Source organism: Ascaphus truei, unplaced genomic scaffold (assembly GCF_040206685.1).
Source record: "Ascaphus truei isolate aAscTru1 unplaced genomic scaffold, aAscTru1.hap1 HAP1_SCAFFOLD_148, whole genome shotgun sequence".
Taxonomy (NCBI): domain Eukaryota; kingdom Metazoa; phylum Chordata; class Amphibia; order Anura; family Ascaphidae; genus Ascaphus; species Ascaphus truei.
In genome coordinates, this window is record NW_027454366.1 from 850,001 (window position 1) to 873,331 (window position 23,331).

Here is a 23,331-nt window from a genome sequence, read left to right on the forward strand (position 1 = left end):
TTATATATGTAAGTGCATATTATTATCTTTATTTGTTGTCAATACATATCAAATCTCAATCTTGGTGCGCTTTTGTGTTTTTTCTTTTTTTCTGGGACTTGGTATCGCGGTTGGAGTTTTCCTGCTGGGATCCATATTGGAGGTGGGGGCAGACACCTTCAACACTAAGAGCTGCAAGAGATTAGAGAGGAACCACCATTCCACTATCCTAAAGAGCAAGAGCGCGGACTGGACTCAATTTTCTACACTGGTAATCTGTGTGACCCACTTGTTGTGTCACACTGTTTTGTCCTTTTTTTCTCCCACAGTCACGCAGCAACTATTAGACTCTTATGATTCATTGCCCTATTAACATATTATTGTGATATTGTGATTTGTATTTAACTTGTGCATTATTGTTGTATTGTTTTAATGTTTCGTCCTCCTTTCCTCCCTTTTCCCCCGCCTTTTCCCCCTCCCATCCTTCCCCCTTCCTTTTCCTTTTTTCCTTCCCCCCTACCCTCTCCATCTCCCCTTCCTCAGTCCTCCCCACCTCTTTCACCTTCCTTATACGGACGGATTATGGCTGATTCTAACACCAGTCATTTTTTAGATTGTCTTCAAAACAGGTTTAACAAACCAGAATTATTCAGTAAGATGTTTTCAGACATACCAATAGAAGAAGTTATCACTCCCAGTTTGCCATCTCTTATGAATGAGCTGTATAAACTATTGGAGAAGGAAACTAAGTCTTGGTTAGAAATGGCCACCTTAGAGGAATATATTAGGGTGGGTCGTATTCCTAGGGGACTGAGAGTTCTCAAACCCTCAACCTATAATACAGACAGTCCAGAGTTTGTCAAAGAATGGGAAAGAATCCAGGACCATTGTTCCTTAGAATTAATGCGATTATTAATCCTGGAAAAGAAAAAAGAAATAATTGAAGTAGACAGCAGAATAACTAAGGTTAAAAATGAGATTCTTGAAGTTCCCTGCTTGGACAAACTCCCGCAATTGACTAAGGATATGAATATTAAATTGAGAAAATCAGAGAACCAAATTTTAATTAATAAGAACAAAAAGTTTTTAAGGGATAAGAAAGATTATGCTCTCAATATCCAAAGATGTTGGGACACAGGAAAGGAAGCTATGACAAATGGGGACCCCTTAACACAAGGCACCAATGATCCTAATGTTCATATTCCAAAGGGGGCAGCCCAAACTAAGCATACTAATCCCAAAGTTAATATTATTATCCCTAGAACTCCTAGAGACCCCAATTTTCATGCTAGACCTACACATGAAAAACACACTAGACTTCCAACTAAATACCAACGGAATGATAATATAGAACCCGTAGGATGGGATCAGAATATCCAGAAAAAACAACAATGGATTCCCCATTATCATAAACAAAATAGGAGGCAGAATAAGCCACATACACCACATGTTAGGAAACATACTAATGCCCCCAATAAACATCCAAACACATATAGAGGACACGAAACGGGAACACCAGATATTCCTTTATATAATAAATTTGAAGTACTGAAAGATACAAAGGAAGAGACTGAAAATCAGGATTTTTTAAACAGGTTGGAAAAAATGAGAAAATCAATATCAACCTGGGATTCCAACCACCCACCCCTGTTAGGAACCACCAAAAATACTGTGAGAAAAAGACAGGATTCAGGAGAGGAATCAGAGGGAGTGGAAAAAGAGATAAATCAGCAAATCTCCCCACCAAAACCTGTCCAGATGACTTAACATTAAAATCTAAGGGTATTTTTAATCTATCCCATTTTCAAATAGATCACACTTTGATGAATGTTTTGGGGAAAGGATTATCATTTGCCCCCACGCGGAGGGTCAATAACTTCGATCTTTATATAGACCTGCAAAAATTTAATCGCAAATTAACGTTGAGCAGACACTTTGTATCTGATAATGGGGGTCATGATTCAATTCCAGTCATCATTAACCCCACTGTCGACACATTATCCACTAACGAACAAAATCAATTGGTGGATTTAATGTGCCTCATGGATGAGGGGATAACCAATGAAGGGGAAAATATACTGACACAGCATTCATTATTTAAGCCCAAGTCTACCTTCTACCCTTACTACTCTAGGGGACTACATATTGATATTTTCAATAAAATGGTAGAGAAAGACTTTAAAGCATTAGAACAATCACAGTCAACTCAGAAGAATTGGAACATGAATTTGACTAGTCAGGAAAGACATTCATTAAAAGTATTACGTCAAGATCCTAATACAGTTGTAAGGGAAGCAGATAAGGGTGGAGGCATCATACTCCAAGATAGAACAGATTATTGTCTGGAGGCAAACAGATTGCTTTCAGACCCTCGCTCTTACAGTAAACTTCCCAAAGATCCTTCAGTACAGTTCCAGAATGATCTCAAAGAGTTGCTAAACTCTGCTTATGAGTCTAATGTTCTTAAAAAGCATGAGTTTGATTATTTGTATTGTACGGCTCCCACCATCCCTATCATGTACCATTTGCCAAAGATTCAAAAATCACTTATTAATCCACCGGGGCGACCTATTATTTCGGGAATTAATTCGCTCACTGCTAATCTCTCTTCTTATGTAGATTTCTTTTTACAACCACTAGTATCCACTTTACCTTCACATTTACTTGATACCACCTCTTTACTCACTATTTTCACTGAATTTAATTGGAAACCAACATATAAACTTGTTACATTAGATGTTCAGACACTGTACACGTCTATTCCCCATAAAGGGGGATTAGATGCGATTAATTATTTCTTATCACTACATGGCACTTTACCTCTTCATCAGCGTAGGTTCATTCACGACTCAATTGAATTTATTTTGACACATAATTATTTTCTATTTGAGCACGAGTTTTATTTACAACTGTGTGGCACTGCTATGGGGACACGTTTTGCACCATCTTTTGCAAATTTATACATGGGATGGTGGGAATCGTTACATATATGGGGTGCTGATGTATCTCCGCCGCAGTTGGTCATGTGGCGGAGATACATCGATGATGTGATCGCCATCTGGGATGGCGATAGCACCTCATTTGATAACTTCGTGGATGGGTTGAATAAGAATGAATTCAACCTCACCTTCACAAGTGAGCTGAGTCCAAATACTATCACCTACTTGGATTTGGAGATATATGTTTCTGAAAACAAGCTACTCACTAAAACCCACTTTAAGAGCACTAATGTAAACTCTTTCTTGCACCCCACGAGTGGCCATGAAAAAAGATGTATTGATAATATCCCCTACAGCCAGTTCTTGCGGATGAGGCGAAATTGTACTGACTTAGAGACATTTAAATCTCAGTCACAAATACTTCAAGAACGATTTTTACAAAAGGGATATGATAGAACCACTGTTAAAAAAGCATTTAATAAGGCATTACGCTGTAATAGGGAAAAATTAATTTGCCCCAAAAGTAAGAACTTAGATCACCATATAAACGCCAATGACACTGGGAGTCAGGATACACCCATACATTTAGTGGAAGATACGATTGACAGTGAAGTCATCACATCTAACACTGTACCACAAATTGTGAGGCCAAAAATAAAGAAACACAGGGAAAAATACAGACCAGACAAGGATAATAAGACACCGTATTTCATTACCAAATTTAATAGGTCACATAATAAGATAAGACATATTCTTAATAAATATTGGTACATTTTACATTTGGACCCCATTTTGACAAAGTTTTTACCAGAAAGACCTCCTATTGTTTTTACTAAAAGTGATAATCTTAAAACCATGCTGGCCCCGAGCCTTCTAAAGGGTAGTGTCCCCAATAAGAAGAAGGACCTTAGAGATCTATTGGGGCTTAAAGGTAATCATAGATGCAATAGATGTAAAATTTGTCCAAGGATGTTGACACAAGATCACTTTAAGTCCAAAATGACAGATCACGAATATGAGATTAAAAACTATATTGACTGTCTGTCCACATATGTTATATATATTTTACAATGTGGGTGTGGACTACAATATGTAGGTCGCACAAAACGCCATCTGAAAATACGTGTGATGGAACATTTAAGAAATATTGTCAACATCCCTAAAACATTGACCTCTGGTAAACCATAAACCCATTTGCTGTCCCATTTTAAGGATGTCCATCAATGCAGCACCACAGGGGTCAAATACATGGGTATAGAACATATCACCACTACTACTAGAGGTGGCGATAAGGATTTATTTATCGCAAGGAGGGAGCAATTCTGGATATACACACTCCAAACTAAACATCCTGGGGGGTTAAATGATTATGTGGAGTTGACTCCCTTCTTGCGGTAACTAAATGACAGGTGATCTTTTCTTTGCAGTCTGGTTTTATCAAAATTTCAGAATTGAGATGCATTCTATTTTAGCCAATTTTATTCAACATGTTATTGATATTTTTGTTTGTTTTTATGTCTTTTTTTACCTTGCACATGTTTTTCCTTTTCCTCCTTCCTTTCCCTTTCCCCTTTCCCCCCCCCTTCTTCTCCACATCCATTTCTTTATATTATATGTTTTATGTTTAACTGTTGTATTTTTATGTGGTAGCACAATGTTTTATTAATACTACTTTTTTACATATATTTTCAAATGTATTTTATATGTGACACTTGTTAAAAGGGCCACCTGTAGGTATCTCTTTATGTATTTCCACTGGTGAGTGGCACTTTTGTCTTTTATTATCTAATTATTACTCAAAGTGCCACCACTGCAATACAGCATCAATATCCTGTTCATTTTAACATTAAGGGGCAGGCTTGGTGAAGTTGAACCATCCCCCTTTTCTATTTAACCAATAGTGGATTGGATGTTCTTTTATTGGTATTAACCAATCATCTATATGGTATATAAAGGACCCCAAACAGGTGCCCCTGATATCGCCTGAGGAAGAATACTTTTGTATTCGAAACGCGTCGCGAAGGGTGTCGCTGGTCTGTTTATCACATACAGCCAGTCTTCACACAAGTGTTTTTATTGCTATTTTTATTGCCATTTTCGATCGAAACGGAAAACGGGCGGGCACTTCCGGGACTACTATAGGGGGCCTCATTTGCCGCGCATGCGCACTACGCAGATCAACACGCCGACAAGTGACGAAGCAGAGACGCAGCGCAGCCTCTGAATACAGCCCCAGCGCGCGGGGCTTGTTCCTGAGGACTGAGATTACCCCCCCTCTTCATCCCATATGTTGCCCTACCAATAGAAGTGACGATCGTGATCTGGACCATTAAAGTTTTTATATATGTAAGTGCATATTATTATCTTTATTTGTTGTCAATACATATCAAATCTCAATCTTGGTGCGCTTTTGTGTTTTTTCTTTTTTTCTGGGACTCAATATAATTGAGAACTAAAATATATTTAAACTTGACAGAATTTGGAACGTTAGTGCATTTAATAACAGCAAACGAGGATACTGCTGCTGATGAAGTAGTTAGACAATTTATATGCAAATTACATACTAACATGAACAGGATATGAACATCAAAATAAAACTTATTCCAACGTTTGTGTAATACTAAAAATAAAAAAATTATAAAGAATATATACAAAATATAGTTAGATTGAATAATAAATAAATAATGATAATAATAATATTCAAATTGAATGACATCTAACATATGCCAGTCTTCTTTGAAACGTGAACCAATTCATTATCACATAATATACACATACCCTACCTATAACTAATAATATGAATATAATGTCCTTAATTGTATAAATCACATATATGTATAATAAATCTAAATACCGTACTAATATCTAAAAAGCAATAAATTGTGCATTATATAATAATTAATAAGAAAATATATACATATTTAAGCTTGAAAAAGAGAGAAACATTAAATGTATCTCTCCATATGTAAACTGGAAAGAAGAGATGAAACAGTGGTTAATGATTGCAAGAGACAAGCCAAAAACTTTTATATGGCTATAGATTTGTATATCAAATATAACCCTATTTTGGGTATATAGAGTCCTGATTGATCAAATTACAATTGTTCCTAAATGATTTTTTTCTATATCATTATAGAGAGAAGATCCCTATAGATATAATTGGGGGCAAAAATTAATCTAGCATAAGGGTGAAAGGGACCTGGATTATAACCATCCCAATATTATTTTTTAAAAATATATCAATGTGACGACTAGTATTGGTGCTGATTCTAGGTATAATAACTGCACTATATAAAGGATGAATATGTATTTGTAAATGTCTATATTAAACTATTGTACGTTGAGTAATAGGGGAGAGAAGCGAAGCTCTATTTTACTTAAGAAAAAGAAATACTAACAAGCCAAGAGGCAGCAATCCAAGTGAATAGAACTAACTAATAATTGAATTAAAAATTAATTTTATGTTTTATATTGTGTCTTGTGTAAACATGGTTTATATATTAATAAGTGAACTTAAATTCTAAATATGATTATTACATAGTAACTTATTAAGAATGATAAAGGAATGTGATTGTGTCAAAGATAAATATTGTGTCAAAGATAAATATTGTGTGTTTGTGATACAGTGCTGACCAAGGGTCCCACAATCACACCGACTAGGACCCCGGAGGGAGCATGCTAAACATGCTCAACCCAGACCTCTGAGATCCCGTCAATGGACGTGGATGTTGAATCTATATTACACTATAGTACTTGTGTCAATGCAGTCGTTTAGACCCCCTGGACTTAATGTCTCCAACATATAAATCCAGAAGGTCTCCCTTAAGTTCAGTTTTTTGACCCTGTCGCCACTTAATAATGCTAGAGGGATATGTTCTAAGCACATAACAGTCAATGATGATGGATCCTTGTTGTGTATTTCCAAGAAATGTCTAGATAGGTTGTGAGTGGTAATACCATGTAGAATGTTTCTTCTATGTTCTAGAAATCTTGTGCTTAGAGTCCTTGTGGTTCTCCCCACGTATTGGAGTCCGCATTTGCATGTAATGACATAGATCACGAATGAGGATAGACAATCCATATGACTCTTAATTGTATGTGTAGATTTATTAAAAAAGGATGTAACTTGGTTGGTTTTGCACATATGTTTGCATGTTATACATCTATTTCTACCACAAACAAAGTTGCCATTTATTGTCGGTTTTAACAAAGAAAGATCCTTAATCTGTTTAAGGCGACTAGGTGCCAGAATGGTTTTCAAGTTTCTGGCTTTTTTGTATATAATGGGAACTTTAGTTGGTAATTTATTTCCAATTATTGGGTCCCTTAACAATATACTCCAGTGTTTGTTGAGAATTGTTGAAATGCCTTTCACTGAATTATTAAATGTCGTAATGAAAAATGGTGACTTGACAGAATTGACCCCAAAATCACCATTGGTCCCTCCAACCTTGTTTGATTTGGATAATAAAGATTTACGCTCTAGGAGACCTACCTGTCGAAATGTCTCATATACAGTATGATGTGTTTGTCATAACCTTTGGCCAGAAATCTTTCAACCAATATTTCCCCCTGGGCCAAAAAATCAGAATGTGAAGAACAATTCCTCCTAATTCTGAGAAATTGGCCCCTGGGGATATTGGCCAACCATCTTTTGTAATGGTTGCTATTATTGTGTAGATAACTATTGGTGGCCACTGTTTTAAAGTGTGTTTTGGTGATGATTTCTCCATTTAAATGAGCCTCCAGTTCTAAGTCCAGAAACACAATCGTGTTCTTATTAACATTGTAAGTAAACTTCAGATCCATGTCATTGTTGTTAAATGCCTGTAATTTGTGTTCCAGGAGTTCCTGATCACCATCCCATATTAGGATGATGTCATCTATGTAACGGCTATAGTACACAAGACTCGCCCCCAGATCTGCATCACCCCACACATGTAGTTCCTCCCACAAACCCATGTAGAGGTTCGCATAACTGGGGGCAAATCTCGTGCCCATGGCCGTCCCACAGATCTGCAAATAATAAATGTCTTCAAATAAAAAATAATTGTGTTCTAGTATGAATGTAATGGCCTGCAAAATAAACAAGGATTGTGTGTTGCCTAAACTTGTGTCCAAATTAAGAAAATGTTTTACTGCTTCTAAACCTTTATTATGTTTAATGCAAGTATACAAAGATGTAATATCACATGTTGCCCAGATGTATGTGGGTTTCCAAATGATTCCAGAGATGGAGTCGAGGACATGCAACGTGTCTCTTAAATACGATTTCAATCGTGTGACTAAAGGTTGTAGAAAATAATCCACGTATTGGGACACGCTGGATGTCATCGACTCCACCCCTGAAACAATGGGTCTTCCAGGAGGGTTGGAAATGTGTTTATGTATCTTGGGAATGTGGTAAAAAATAGGTGTTCTTGGAAACCGTATGTAAAGAAAACCAAATTCTGACTTGTTAATGACATTCATATTTAGAGCCTGAGTAAGAAGATCTTTATACTTCTTTTGAAAACTTTCCATAGGATCTTGCCCCAAAATGATATATGAGGTATTGTCGCCTAAGAGTCTAAAAGCCTCTGACAGGTAATCTGTTCTGTCCTGCAGAACTATGCCCCCTCCTTTATCCGCCTGTCTAATGACAAGGTTGTTTAGACTACAAAGTTCCTTAAGTGCGATGTTCTCCTCTTTTGATAGATTTCTATTCCGTATTGATGTTGTATTTAAACACATTTGTTCAAAATCCTTAAGAACCATGGTGTAAAAAGTTTCAACAAATGCTCCCTTTGAATGGTAAGGAAAATACGTGGACTTTGCAGAAAAAGGAGAGTGGACTATTTTGGTATCTCTTACTGAAGGGAGATCAGCGGATCCATCAACACTTTGTTCTCTATATAAAACTAGGGGTCTTCCTGGTTGTGATGTAATATTTGTATGATTATTCGTAGATGATATAGAACTATCTAGCTCATAAACGGATAGCTGACTTATATCCAACAAATGTGATGACTCCTCTATTTGTATCCCTTCTTGTAACAGGGTGGACATTGCATCAATGCAAGCTATCTCCTGTGTGTTAAGTATACATTGTTGTTGTTCCTTGTTTTGCATCGTGAAATGTCGCATCAGTGTGATTTTCCTAATATATTTGTTCAAGTCTACAAACAGGTCAAATCTGTTTGGAAGACTACTGGGGGCAAATGAGAGACCCTTGGTCAGCAGTGATATGTGGTTACTAGACAAAATATGTGTTGATAAATTGAAAATGCCGTGTACCTCTGGATTGCTGGCTCTTAGCTTACCTACCTTCTTTCTTTGTTCGCGCTTCCCTCCCCTGGTTCCTCGCAGCTTCTTTTTCTCCGTTGTGGAGTGTTTGTATGATACGTCGGTTTCCGATCCCACAGGGGATAAGATTTTCCTCTCTCCCGATTCTCTTCTTGTGTTACTAATTCTAAAAAAGAGGCAGTGTGAGATTTAATGGTTGGGACAGTATTTTCTGGGTGGTTCTTGTTGCTATCCCTAATCTGTGTTTTAGGTATCGCCCCACTACTTTTGTCAATCACCACAGTCTCCTCACAACTTGCCCCCTTTTCTTGTAAGACTTCAAATCTATTTTCTGTAGGACAGGAAAATTGTGTATTTGCTATTGTCTTTTCACTTCTATGAGTGTTCTGTCCTTTGTCACTAGATGTTGAGTGAGTGTTTGAATTGTCTCTACTCTTGTCCCTTTGTTTGTCATCTTTATGGTTGTTTTTTTTTATAATACTTATTTGGAGTATAATGTTTGGATCTATCTCTCCTATCATGTCGTCTCCAATCTCTGATTTTATCAGTAGCATAGTCAGTTTGATCTCTAACATATTTGCTACTCTTGCGATCACTGATCTCCTTTTCATATTTCAGAACCCTAGAGTCAACTAGTTTGTCCAACTCCTGGAATTCTTCACTTTCCACATATGGAATCATGATCTGTTGGGTTTCCTCTATTTCTTTTGCGATTTCATTAAGCTTATCTTCCCTATAATTTATTAATAATTTTATTAGGGTAAAGGAACATGACTCCATTGCGTCATTCCACTTATTTTTAAAATCAATATTTGTATCAAATGTTGTTTTTTTTGTAAACCTTAGGCCCCTAGGGACTATTTTGGCATCCAGATAATTCTGCAATGAAAGGAGATCAAGCCAATGTTTCATCTCTTCCTTCGCCAACCTTTCAAGCTTAAAAAAGTTGGTTTTTAGATCAATTGTATCCTCTTTGAATTCTGTCATATCTATTTCAGCTGAATCTGCATATTGTTGTCTCCTAATGAGACGCTCCTTACTAGTTTTCATCATTTTGCCAGATGTCCCAGAGATGCAAATGCAAGATGGGTGTAAATGGAAAGCTGCTGCTGTCTATTGAGGATGACAATTTAAAGGAACAGTTTTAAAGACAGCGCACCTTTTTCAGCACACCCAAATTGCTGCCTCTCTGGTGACGTGTGCCAAAATGTTGCACCAAATACCAATATTGATTAAGATATTTACATGAACCAACTGGTGCTCGCCTATACAAAATAAAATGTAATATAATGAAAAAATGTACATAAACCAAACAAAAAAAAAAAATATAAAAAATGTGCAAAAATGTGAAAAAAATTATTACAATAATCTGTTGAAAATATATAAAAAATATAGCATAAAAATACAAAAAAATGAACTATAAAAAATACTTAAGTCCAAATGAAGTCCATGAATGAATAAAACAAAGGTCCAGGCTGCTTCTTCTTGGGCTCACCAAGTTCCCATAGTACCTATTAGAAAAAGAAAAGAGAAAAAGCGCCCGATCCTTGTGTAAAATCAGATGAACAATTTAATAAATCATGGACATGACAAATGCACACTTACAATTTGTCTGATTAAAACAAGCATTTTATGGGACCTGCCCATGCACCAAACGAAGACTCCACAGTCACCTCCGCTCTGCAATCTCACGATTAGTTCGTATTCCAGTACTTGAGAACGCCGTTTTCTCCAGGGTGTATATCAACCATCCGTCAGGAGCTTCTCAGCAGCGTGCGTCCGCCATTACTCCCACGCATGTGGTACTGGATACCGGAAGGACTTTGCTTGTGTTTCCTTGGTCTCTCTCTGGTGCCGAAGGCAGGTCAGCCACCGTAGTTACAATGTAAACCGTCCCTACGCGTTTCTTCCGCCTTTGCGGATTTCATCAGGGGATGGACACCAAAGGGGCTATCTGGTGTTAAATAGTCCCTCATGTTAATAAACATTATATGACTCACAGGTGTGTTCAATTCAATCGGTGTCATTAAATCAAGTTGATATCTGGTGCAATGTAATTGAGAACTAAAATATATTTAAACTTGACAGAATTTGGAACGTTAGTGCATTTAATAACAGCAAACAGCAAATCTCCCCCCCCCCACTTGGCGCACCTCTGGGTTATACCATATATATATATATATATATATATATACACACACACACACATATATACACACACACACACACACACACGTGTATGTGTGTATAAAACAGACTATATATATACATATAGTATGATATATATATATATATACATACTATATGTGTATGTATATATATATATATATGTATATATATATATATATATATGTATATATATATATATATGTATATATATATATATATATACACGACTATTAAGGTTAAAGATAATGGTGAAAGACAGGGTTGCAGACCTGTCTAAGACATGCAAATGAATATACAGGAATATTTACAGTATATATATATATATATATATATATATATATATATATATATATATATATATATATATATATATATATATTGCGCGCGCACACACACATATAACGTTTTATCCAACTTTTTCATTTATCATTTGTAGAGAAAATGAACATTGTCGCCAGAAGCGCTATTTTTTCAAAATGTAACATCTCTACTAGTGTAAAATGATACTTCATATAAAGCAGGTTATGGGACCCAGTATAAAATGACTATAATGTCTCTTATCACATCCCAGTATATGGATACTTTCTATTATCACAAGCTGCTAACATGTGACAGGGCTCAGTGTCTGAGCCCAGAATGTGACATACTGAACATTCTCATTCTAAATTTCAAAAAATATTGTGTTGATTTCTGACCTGACTGCCGTGGTTACAGCTCAACCACTCTGTTCTACTGCATGTCACCACTTTCTGCCACAACCAGCTGACGGTGGATCTGCAAGGAGTTCAACGCTCATTGGCATCACATCTGTGGCTTGGTTAACGTATCATTTCTCCAGCTTTTTATTGTATTGTTTTGAAGTAGATTATATTTATTTAGTTGAATAGATATTTATTTAGTTTAATAGATATTTATTTAGTTAAATAGATTATATTTGTAAGTTTAATAAATTATATTTCTTAGTTTAATAAGTTATATTTCTTAGTTTAATAAGTTATATTTCTTAGTTTAATAAATTATATTTCTTAGTTTAATAAGTTATATTTGTTAGTTTAATAAGTTATATTTGTTAGTTAATAGATTATATTTGTTAGCACAGTAGATTATATTTATTTAGTTGAATAGATATTTATTTAGTTAAATAGATTATATTTGTTAGTTTAATAAGTTATATTTCTTAGTTTAATAAATTATATTTCTTAGTTTAATAAGTTATATTTCTTAGTTTAATAAATTATATTTCTTAGTTTAATAAGTTATATTTGTTAGTTTAATAAGTTATATTTGTTAGTTAATAGATTATATTTGTTAGCACAGTAGATTATATTTACTAGTATTTAAGTCTCCCCCTCAGTGCCCCATTAGGACCCGTGCGCATATTTCACATCTTTTCGGAGTCGCTTATTTTTTAGACCCTCGGAGCCGAAACCTAAAGGGGTCAGCTAAGAAAGTTCGGATCAAGAGGAGCCGCACAGTTTAAAGACAGAACATTTCCAAGGGAGATGGAGACAATTTGGGTAAGATCTGATTAAAGGATAACCTTTGGGGAAGGAAAGGGTGACGCGGGAGTGTAAGAGGGGGGTGAGAGAGCAAGGTGCTGTGTCAGATTGGGGCAGAGCAAGAGAACGCAAAAATGATGGGGATTTGCTGCACACTAAAAAAAACAATTAGTCATACTTTTACCGGTGCCCCTTAGTCTCAGGGAAGACCGGCATTTCGTCCAATGTATACAATATGATTGATGGAAAAGGGCACACGGATTTGAATAAAAAAAGATAATTTATTGTGCCACAGACTACAATGTTTCGGCTGCTGGCCTTTCTTTATTGGCTTTAGTCGGTTTAGCCACTTTACCTGAGAAAGGCCAGCAGGCTGAAATGTTGTTGTCTATGGCAATGCAAGAGAAAACAGGTTGGGGGGGTGGGTTCTCGCAAGGTCGCCGACCCATGGGTGAGTGTCCCCGGTGGCAACTAGTCCTGGACCCCGGGAAAGCTGTCTGTGGCCCATACAAGCTGAGTAACATGTAGAAAGGACACATGTATGTTCAGAATGAGTTAGCATGGTATTTTGAGAGGCATCATAGCAGGTCAGTGCAAGTCAGGGCAGAGCACTGCAAGGTCAGTCAATATGAGGAAGGGTCCGATGGAGGAGTTGGAGGGTCCCAGAATATCTCTTAAAGCAGGGGTGCGCAAATCGAGGGGTGCGACATTTTCTTGGGGAGGGGCTCGGCGCTTACAGTGGCCCCTCGCTCTTCCCCACAGCATTTAAATGAAATGCCGGAAATCGCGCGCAAGGCCTCTGTAAGTTCCCTTTCCTTGTCTCCGGCGGCTTCTGGAGACAGCAACGTGGCGTCACATGATGTGGCATTGCCATAGCAACGTGATATCACATGACGTCGTTACATCAGAACGTCGGAGACAAGGTGGGGAGGGTGGAGGGGGGAGCAGGGGAAAAAGGTTGCGCAACCCTGTCTTAAAGCATTGTCTTGCATACAGATCAGAGGCGAAGAATGGATATGGATATCCGATGTTAAGGAGGAAATAATACTGAGATCACTACCGCTAAGACCGATTCGATGGAAGAAGGTGAGTGATGAAATAGCCGTCACTGTGTAACTCTTCCAATTACCTGCAACTTCATGCAAAGAAATAGCAACGCTTGTTTTTAACGCATTAAGCGCCTAATGGGGAATTCAACTGCTGAGAGTTTAAGGGAGTTACTCACCAAACTCAGCGACGTTTCTGTGTCTCTGTGATAACTCCCCCAGGACATGCTTGAAAACCAGAGGTAACTCAATGTATTTTTGATAAATAGAAACATGACCTTCTGGGGAAGGGTATATAATGGGTACTGGGCCTGGTGAGGTGGGTATAACGGGTTCTGGGCCTGGTGAGGTGGGTATAACGGGTACTGGGCCTGGGGAGGGGCGTATAGCAGGGTACTGGGCCTTGGGAGGGTTGTATAACTGGGTACTGAGCCTGGGGAGGGTTGTATAACTGGGTACTGGGCTTGGGGAGGTGGGTATAACGGGTATTTGCCCTGTGGAGGGCGGTATAATGTGGTATTGGGGAGGGGGTATAAGTGGCACAGGAGCTCTTGCGATACAGAGTATCACTGTCCCTGGTTACAAACACTTCATGTCTCCTGCAGATCAGGACACGCACGAAGGTGGTGCCCTTTGTGCCACCAGACGACGAGGCGGGCTACGAGGCGGACGACGAGGCATACGATAAAGCGGGCGTCAAGTGGTGCGAAGAGGTGGGCTACAAGGCGGCCGATGAGGCAGACGACGAAGCGGATGTCAAGTCTGGCGACGTGGTGGACGATGGCCTAGGAGAATACGAGAGGTGTGGACGGATCTGCTGCTTCACCTTTTTTAGGCGGAGGAGAAGACCCCGGGAGCAGGTAGCAGAATACGAGAGGTGCGGACAGATCTGCTGCTTCACCTTTTTTAGGCGGAGCAGCAGACCCCGGGAGCAGGTAGCAGAGGAGCCAGGGCGTAGATCCAGGGGTATTCTAGGGGCCCTGAGAAGTTGGTTTGACCGCAGGAGAGGCAGATAAGATCAGGAAGGCTGCGGGAGGGGCAGGTACTAGAGGGAGATTGGGATATTGGGCGTGAGAGGGTGAGAGAGAACAAGGAGCAGGGCCGGAGCACGGGTTTCATGCGCCCCAGGCGAAACTTAAAATTTGTGCCCCAGTTGTATAAAAAATAATAAGATAAATAAAATAATAAAATAAACAGTGGCGTAGCTATCGGGGCTGCAGGGGGTGCGACCGCACCCCAGCGCGACGCAAAATAAAAATAAAAGGGCGCCAAAATACTGGATAAAAAAAAGAATAATAATTTTTAAAAAAAGATAAATAAATTAGAAATAATAAGAGGAAAAAATAATAATGATTATTAATGCGCCCCTAGGACCTTTGCGCGCTAGGCGACCGCCTAATGGCCGGCCGGCCCTGCGAGGTATGCGGGAGGAAAAGGGGTGAATGGGATAGATATGTAGGGGGATGGGGGAGCAGGTGAGTTATACACAGGGGCACAAGGGCCCCATCACCCGCATCTCTATATACTGAGTGTGCCCCTGTGTATAACAACGCTGATCTGTGCTGCTCCATCTGATCTCACTGCGCAGTGATCCAGGGACCATCCGATCGCCATTTAATGGGGTCAGGAAGGAATTTTTTTCCCCCATTGCACAGCAGGGGTTATGTTTCGCCTTCCTCTGGATCACAGCAACAAACAGCCCTTTGTGCATGAATTATCAGTGAGATCTTTATACACCCTGCATTGGTCTTCACTCCTTTGCTGCCGGAGGGGCCTGCAGTGCATTGCTCTGCGTGTTACTATATCGCTCTGCAATGTGCTGCAGGCCCCTCCCAGCAAAGAGATTAATTATTTCAATAAAATACTCTCTTTAATCCAACCTATGTGTAGTGTCTTTTCTATCCGTTGTATCTATTGCTAACAGCTCAGTGATTCTTCCCCAGGTCGCTGCACTAGTGTCACACTGCCAAGCCGGGTGTGAGGGAGATTTATAGGGTCACATATACACTTCTGCCAAAACACGAGTGCAAACAGGGAGCCCCTCTGATCTCATATCTTTTATTACACAAAACGGTATCTAACAAGGTAAAAAGAACATACATGGGATTCTGCTACAAATATCTCTCTAATTACAAACCAATTAGCAAATCATTCAGATTAGAGTCGAGCGAAAAGAAAGGGTTAAGTATCTCATGTACAGTATACTGCACCGACACACTTTATTCGAGCAAATACCCAGTATGTACCTGGCAGATACCTGGAATGCGCTGCTCCTCACCTCTGACAAGCCCCGTTGCGTTTGCCTTCCCAGCCTGGGTTCATGCCTGGCTGATGGGCGGCTGATCTGTTAAATGATAATGATTAGGATTTAATAGGCTGCAATGCTTCGCGTGTCTACCAGATGGCATAAATTCATGAATTGTAATGCATTATATATATATATACTGTGCAGTTTTGCAGCCAGCGGGAATAAAATGCTTCAATCCCTGCTTGGAAAATACCTCAATGCACTCGGGCAGAAAACAGTCACAAACCTCAATACACCCGGGTATACCCGAATTCGTGGGACTAGCCGAGCTCGAATAAAGTGTGTCGCCAGTGTATGCAGTGCAGGCTGTTCTGCGCATTACATGCAGGGGGCAAAGGTTAGGAGATATAAGTAATGCTGATCTCAGAGCTGACCGGCTGACCTGCTCTACCGGCTGACCGGCTGATCTGCTCTACTGGCTGACCGGCTGACCTGCTCTTCTGGCTGACCGGCTGACCGGCTCTACCGGCTGACCGGCTTCCCTTCTTCCAGCTAACTGACCTGAATTGTGGCCCCTGTATCTCCCAATTAAACGTTTTATTGGCATATTCTTGTTTGACTCGTTCTATACAGACATTTTCTATACATTCATTGTGGGATTTGATAACATCTGTAAGATCTCTCAGAACATCACATTCTGTACGTTTGTGCTGAATATTTTTCCATTCTCAATTTACTTAGGGGCCTTTGCAGAGAGCAGCGCTGGAAATAATTGGAATTGGTAATAAATTGTACCTGTAATGGCGTGATTTTATCTCCATATGCAGAAAGGTCAGAAAACTGCATTTAAAATCATGCTTGATTATGGAGAGTTTCAACCGGCGAGATGCGCGCTGGTGAAACATGTTTGAAAAAAAGAGCGTTTTTTTTTTTCTTTTTACTCTCGCCGGTGAGCTCCAGTTTCCTGCCAACTTTTGTTGGCGGAGCTAATTGTAGAATTTCTCTCCATTTTAATGGCGCGAACAGCCCCTAGATGGCGATCATACCTTTCTGCATACGGCCCTTTTCAAAACTGGCGAGATTTTGGTTCTCGCCAGCCGTGCGGCGAGTTCTACTAAAAAAAAATAAAAAATGGCGCTTTTTACTCAACTCGCCATTTCCAACCTTATTATAGCCATATAGCGCTAAAAAACGCCGAAATTTCCGTTCGCGCTGCTCTCTGCATAGGCCCCTTAATATTAGTTTTTGGCTTCAATTATTTATATCGAGCCCAAAATACCTTTATACAGAATGCTGATCCCTTTATCCCACAAATGCTGCTTCATTAAAGCCCAGGGGTGGCACTTTGTGCATTCTCAAACTTTTAGGCAACATCCCTAATTTCCAAAAGTGGGATAAAATCTGTGCATATTTAAATGGTTAATTTTTCCATTGTGACAAAATATCAATTTTCTCACTCAGACTACAAAATCCCTCCCCAAATATATCCGTTTCACATAAAAGTGTGTGCGCTTCTCCTTCCGCCTAACTGGCACGTCGTCCTTATGGGCGCGACTCCGTGTAACTCCACGCTGCCCTCCAGTGGCAAAAGAAATAAGATACATTTACTACTGCACCGACACACTTTATTCGAGCAAATACCCAGTATGTACCTGGCAGATACCTGGAATGCGCCGCTCCTCACCTCTGACAAGCCCCGTTCCGTTTGCCTTCCCAGCCTGGGTTCATGCCTGGCTGACGGGCGGCTGATCTGTTAAATGATAATGATTAGGATTTAATAGGCTGCAATGCTTCGCGTGTCTACCAGATGGCATAAATTCATGAATTGTAATGCAGCATATATATATATACTGTGCAGTATTGCAGCCAGCGGGAATAAAATGCTTCAATCCCTGTCTGGAAAATAACCCAATGCACTCGGGCAGAAAACAGTCACAAACCTCAATACACCCGGGTATACCCGAATTCGTGGGACTAGCCGAGCTCGAATAAAGTGTGTCGCCAGTGTATACTCGTCTGGCAGCTGCTCCCGTATAAGGTGGGTAACTCTGTATTAGGGGTCTAGGTAGAGTATATTTTATACTTATGTCGGATAGATGAGGAATTTATATTCCTAACGGGTTATTGTGAGAGGCCTTAGATCTTATCCTATATGCACGCAGCCCTCGCCTCTCTGACCTTGAACACGTACTTCAATCTGATTTTTTGAGACTTGAAACTGGATTTCCCAAAACAAACTGATTTTAAACACTGACAAGACTGTAACAATGGTATTTGGGACCAGAGCTAAATTGCTAAAGCTACCAATGACAGAGCTTCAGATAAAAACCAGCTCTAATACCATCCTAGCCCCTGTTACTGGTTTGAAATATCTGGGCATATAGTTCAACTCCCATTTAACATTTGGGTTGCACATTGATACCCTGACATCCAAATCCTATGCCAAACTAGGTGTACTTTACAGGAACAAATCCTCCCTAAGGCCCTCATGCAGTAATCGCCTACAGCGATTCAGTAAGCCCAGAGAAGCTGGCGATTAGAGCAAAAATAACCGGTTTTTTTTTTTGCCGGAAAATAAATAAATAAATAAAATCTGCAGATGCGCGGTGATAAGCCACTTTTCGGCACTGATCGCCAGTTTTTCAAACACGCTCAATTCTATAAGCCCTGATCAGCTTATTGCGGCTGATCGCCACTTTAAAATTGCTGTTTCTTCTCCAAATTGTCCAGCCACAAAAGTAGGCAAGAAGGTGGGGTGAAGCTGCGATGAAAATAAAATGCATGTATCCCGGAGCTGATATCCATTAATATCAGCATCAGAGACCCCCGGCATGAATCCCATGCATAAAAAATGCATTTACAGGCAACTTCATTACCGCCAAGGCAATGAAGGGGTTATACACCCGTGCCAGGCTTATTGTGGGTAGCGGGGGTGGGAGAAGGTGGTATTTGGCCCTGGCTGGGTGTTTAGGCCTTGCCAGGGGGTTGGGGGATGACTTAACCTCTTCTTTAACTTAGCGGTTAATACCGCTAAGGTAATGAAGGGGTTAACCCCTCCCACTACCCCCCCACCCGGTAGGCCTAAACACCCATCCTTGGGGCCAATACCCCGTTCACCCACCCCCGCTACCCACAATAAACACAAATACACATAACAGCCCCACTGGCCACCTCCTAGGTCCCTAATAAACCATTACAATATTCATAAAACCATTATTTTGTTTACACCCAGGATTATTACATGGGGTTAGGGCTATGTTATTCAGTGAGGGGTTGTATGTTTGTATTCGTAGGGACAGGCAAGGCCGGAGCCAGATGGGGTTCTCCTGCCTCTGTCCTCCCTGTCTCCTGACCCTTCCTGTAGCCGGACAAAGAAGAAGAAGCAGGCACACGGTCTTACTCAAAGGAGGTTTAATATGCCATAAAGTCCAACGTTTCGGCAGTCAAATACAGCCTTTCTCAAGGTGAAGGCTACCAAACACAAGAAAACAGTCACAATATATACCACCCCCCCTGATACTCACCCCTCCCGGCTCTGCCACATAACCAGGATGCTGACGCCCACCTGATGACGTCAGAGCTACCACATGGCGCCCCCTAGTGACGTCAGACGTCTAAATCCCTGGCAATACAGCATAGAGCTGTCTTGGAGGACTGCAGCCTCAGCCACACCTCTCCCCAGACTGAACACTCCCCCATGTGTGGCTGTGGCTGCAGTCCTCCAAGGCAGCTCTATGCTGTATTGCCAGGGATTTAGACCTAGACGTCTGACGTCACTAGGGGGCGCCATATGGTAGCTCTGACGTCATCAGGTGGGTGTCAGCATCCTGGTTATGTGGCAGAGTGGGGTGGGGTTGCATCCCTTGTTTTTATGACTTTCTAATAAAGATAGATTTTTGCCAGACCTGCCTCTTCTCTGGATCATGGTGCGCTGCACTTTCTCTAGGGCAGGCCTGCACAACTCCAGTCCTCGAGGGCCACACACAGGCCAGGTTTTTAGGATATCCCTACTTCAGCACAGCTGGCTCAATTAGTGGCTCAGTACGACTGCCTGAAACTTGGGGGGGTGGGTGGGAGACTGCCTGACACTTGGGTGGGTGACTGCCTGACACTTGGGTTGACTGCCTGACACGTGGGTGACTGACTGCCTGACACGTGGGTGGGTGACTGACTGACACGTGGGTGGGTGACTGACTGACATGTTAGACTGCCTGACACGTGGGTGGGTGGGTGACTGACTGCCTGACATATGGGTGGGTGACTGACTGACACGTGGGTGAGTGGGTGAGTGGGTGAGTGGGTTGGTGTCTGTATACATTCTGTCACTGATACACACAGACACTGGGAGGGGGCAGTCACACACACACTGGGGGGGGGCAGTCACACACAAACACAGAATGGGAGGGGGGCAGACACACACACACACAGAGAATGGGAGGGGGCAGACACACACACACACAGACTTGGAGGGGGCACTTACACACACTGGGAGAGGGGCATCACACAGTGAAAGGGGGCAGACAGACACACACACAGACACACAGACTGGGAGGGGGCAGTCACACATACACACAGACTGGGAGGGGGGCAGTCAAACATACACTGGGAGGGGGGCAGTCACACACACACAGACTGGGAGAGGGGCAGTCACACACACACAGACTGGGAGGGGGGAGGGCAGTCACACACACACAGACTGGGAGGGGGAGGGCAGTCACACACACAAACAGACTGGGAGGGGGGGCAGTCACACATACACTGGGAGGGAGGGGCAGTCACACATACACACAGACTGGGAGCGGGGCAGTCAAACATACACTGGGAGGGGGGGCAGTCACACACACACAGACTGGGAGAGGGGCAGTCACACACACACAGACTGGGAGGGGGAGGGCAGTCACACACGCACAGACTGGGAGGGGGGGCAGTCACACACACATAGACTGGGAGGGGGGGCAGTCACACACACACAGACTGGGAGGGGGGTAGTCACACACACACTGGGAGGGGGGCAGTCACACACACACTGGGAGGGAGGGGCAGTCACACACACACAGACTGGGAGGGGGCAGTCACACACACACACACACACACTGGGTGCGGGGGCAGTCACACACACACTGCGAGGGGGGCAGTCACACACCCACACTGGGTGGGGGGCAGTCACACACCCACACTGGGTGGGGGGGCAGTCACACACACACTGGGAGGGGAGGCAGTCACACACACTGGGAGGGGGGCAGTCACACACACACTGGGAGGGGGGCAGTCACACACACTGGGAGGGGGGGCAGTCACACACACACTGGGAGGGGGCAGTCACACACACACTGGGAGGGGGGGCAGTCACACACACACTGGGAGGGGGGCAGTCACACACACTGGGAGGTGGGGCAGTCATACACACACAGACTGGGAGGGGGGCAGTCATACACACACAAACTGGGAGGGGAGGCAGTCACACACACAGACTGGGAGGCAGGCAGTCATACACACACAAACTGGGAGGCGGGCAGTCACACTTGCACAGACTGGAAAGGGGAGCAGTCACACACACACAGACTGGGAGGCGGGCAGTCACACACACAGACTGGGAGGGGGGCAGTCACACATACACTGGGAGGGGGGGCAGTCACACACACAGACTGGGAGGGGGGCAGTCACACACACAGACTGGGAGGGGGCAGTCACACACACAGACTGGGAGGCAGGCAGTCATACACACACAAACTGGGAGGGGGGGCAGTCACACACACAGACTGGGAGGCGAGCAGTCACACTTGCACAGACTGGAAAGGGGAGCAGTCACACACACACAGACTGGGAGGGGGGCAGTCACACACACAGACTGGGAGGGGAGGCAGTCACACACACTGGGAGGGGGGGAAGTCACACACACAGACTGGGAGGGGGGCAGTCACACACACAGACTGGGAGGGGGGCAGTCACACACACAGACTGGGAGGGGGGCAGACACACACACACAGACTGGGAAGGGGGCAGACACACACACACAGACTGGGAAGGGGGCAGTCACACACACAGACTGGGAAGGGGGCAGTCACACACAGGCGACATGGGGCTTACCTGTAATGCCACTGTAGGGAGCCAGAAGTAGTGAGGCTTTTTTCCAGTCTGCCGGCAGTTTCAGTTGCCAGCTGTGAGCCTTCCTTCTGGTGAACACACACACACACACACACACACACACACACAAACACACACACACACACACAGGCATCTTGCTATTGGGGGAAAAAAAATAATACAGCCGCATCCTCCTCACGCTGCCGCCTCCGCGCACCGCCGCATCCTCCTCACGCTGCCGCCTCCGCGCACCGCCGCATCCTCCTCACGCTGCCGCCTCCGCGCACCGCCGCATCCTCCTCACGCTGCCGCCTCCGCGCACCGCCGCATCCTCCTCACGCTGCCGCCTCCGCGCACCGCCGCATCCTCATGCTGCCGCCTCCGCGCACCGCCGCATCCTCCTCACGCTGCCGCCTCCGCGCACCGCCGCCGCCTCGCGCACGGTACCAGTCACCAGGGGCAAAACCCGGGACATTTCCTGGACGGACTGTCAACCGGGACAGCACAGAAAAAAACGGGACTGTGCCGGCAAAACCGGGACAAATGGTCACTCTATAAATACACCTTATACTCCACATGCAGCACGTAACCGTGAATGCAGTATATACTCTATATACGCCATGTACCCCAATTACGACACCTTATAACCCTGCATGCAGCAAATGTACACCTTATAATCCACATACCGCACTTAACCCTGACTGCGGTATATACACTATACCCGCCATGTAACCCAATTACAGCACATTACAACACTGAATGCAGCATAAATACACCTTATACTCCACATGCAGCACGTAACCGTGAATGCAGTATATACACTATATACGCCATGTAACCCAGTTACAGTACATTGTAACGGCGAATGCAGCACCTATACACACCCTAGCGTACAACAGAACGTAACTACGAGTGCAGTATACACACTATATACACCATGTCACCCCATTACAGCCCATTGTAACTTCGGATGCGGTATATATACACCCCCTATAATCCAAATACAATATACGCCATGTAACCCAATTACAGCCAATTGTACCTCGAATGCAGCTCGTATGCCTTATACCCCGAATACAACG

At 42.5% G+C, this 23,331-nt stretch overlaps 1 long non-coding RNA gene across 2 annotated transcripts in view; it reads right to left on the minus strand.

Annotated features, from left to right (window-relative positions):
- Positions 1–22,354, minus strand: part of LOC142476193 (uncharacterized) — a 29,943-nt gene extending 7,589 nt beyond the window's left edge. Inside the window, exons 1-3 of one of the 2 annotated variants that reach the window (XR_012791417.1) lie at positions 22,253–22,354; positions 9,225–9,369; positions 5,239–5,888 (exon numbers count right to left, since the gene is read on the minus strand). This is a non-coding gene — a long non-coding RNA (uncharacterized LOC142476193). Of the gene's footprint in view, positions 1–5,238; positions 5,889–9,224; positions 9,370–22,252 lie in introns of those variants that run through there. The other variant, XR_012791418.1, reaches the window with a different exon arrangement.
- Between the last annotated feature and the right edge of the window lie 977 nt (positions 22,355–23,331).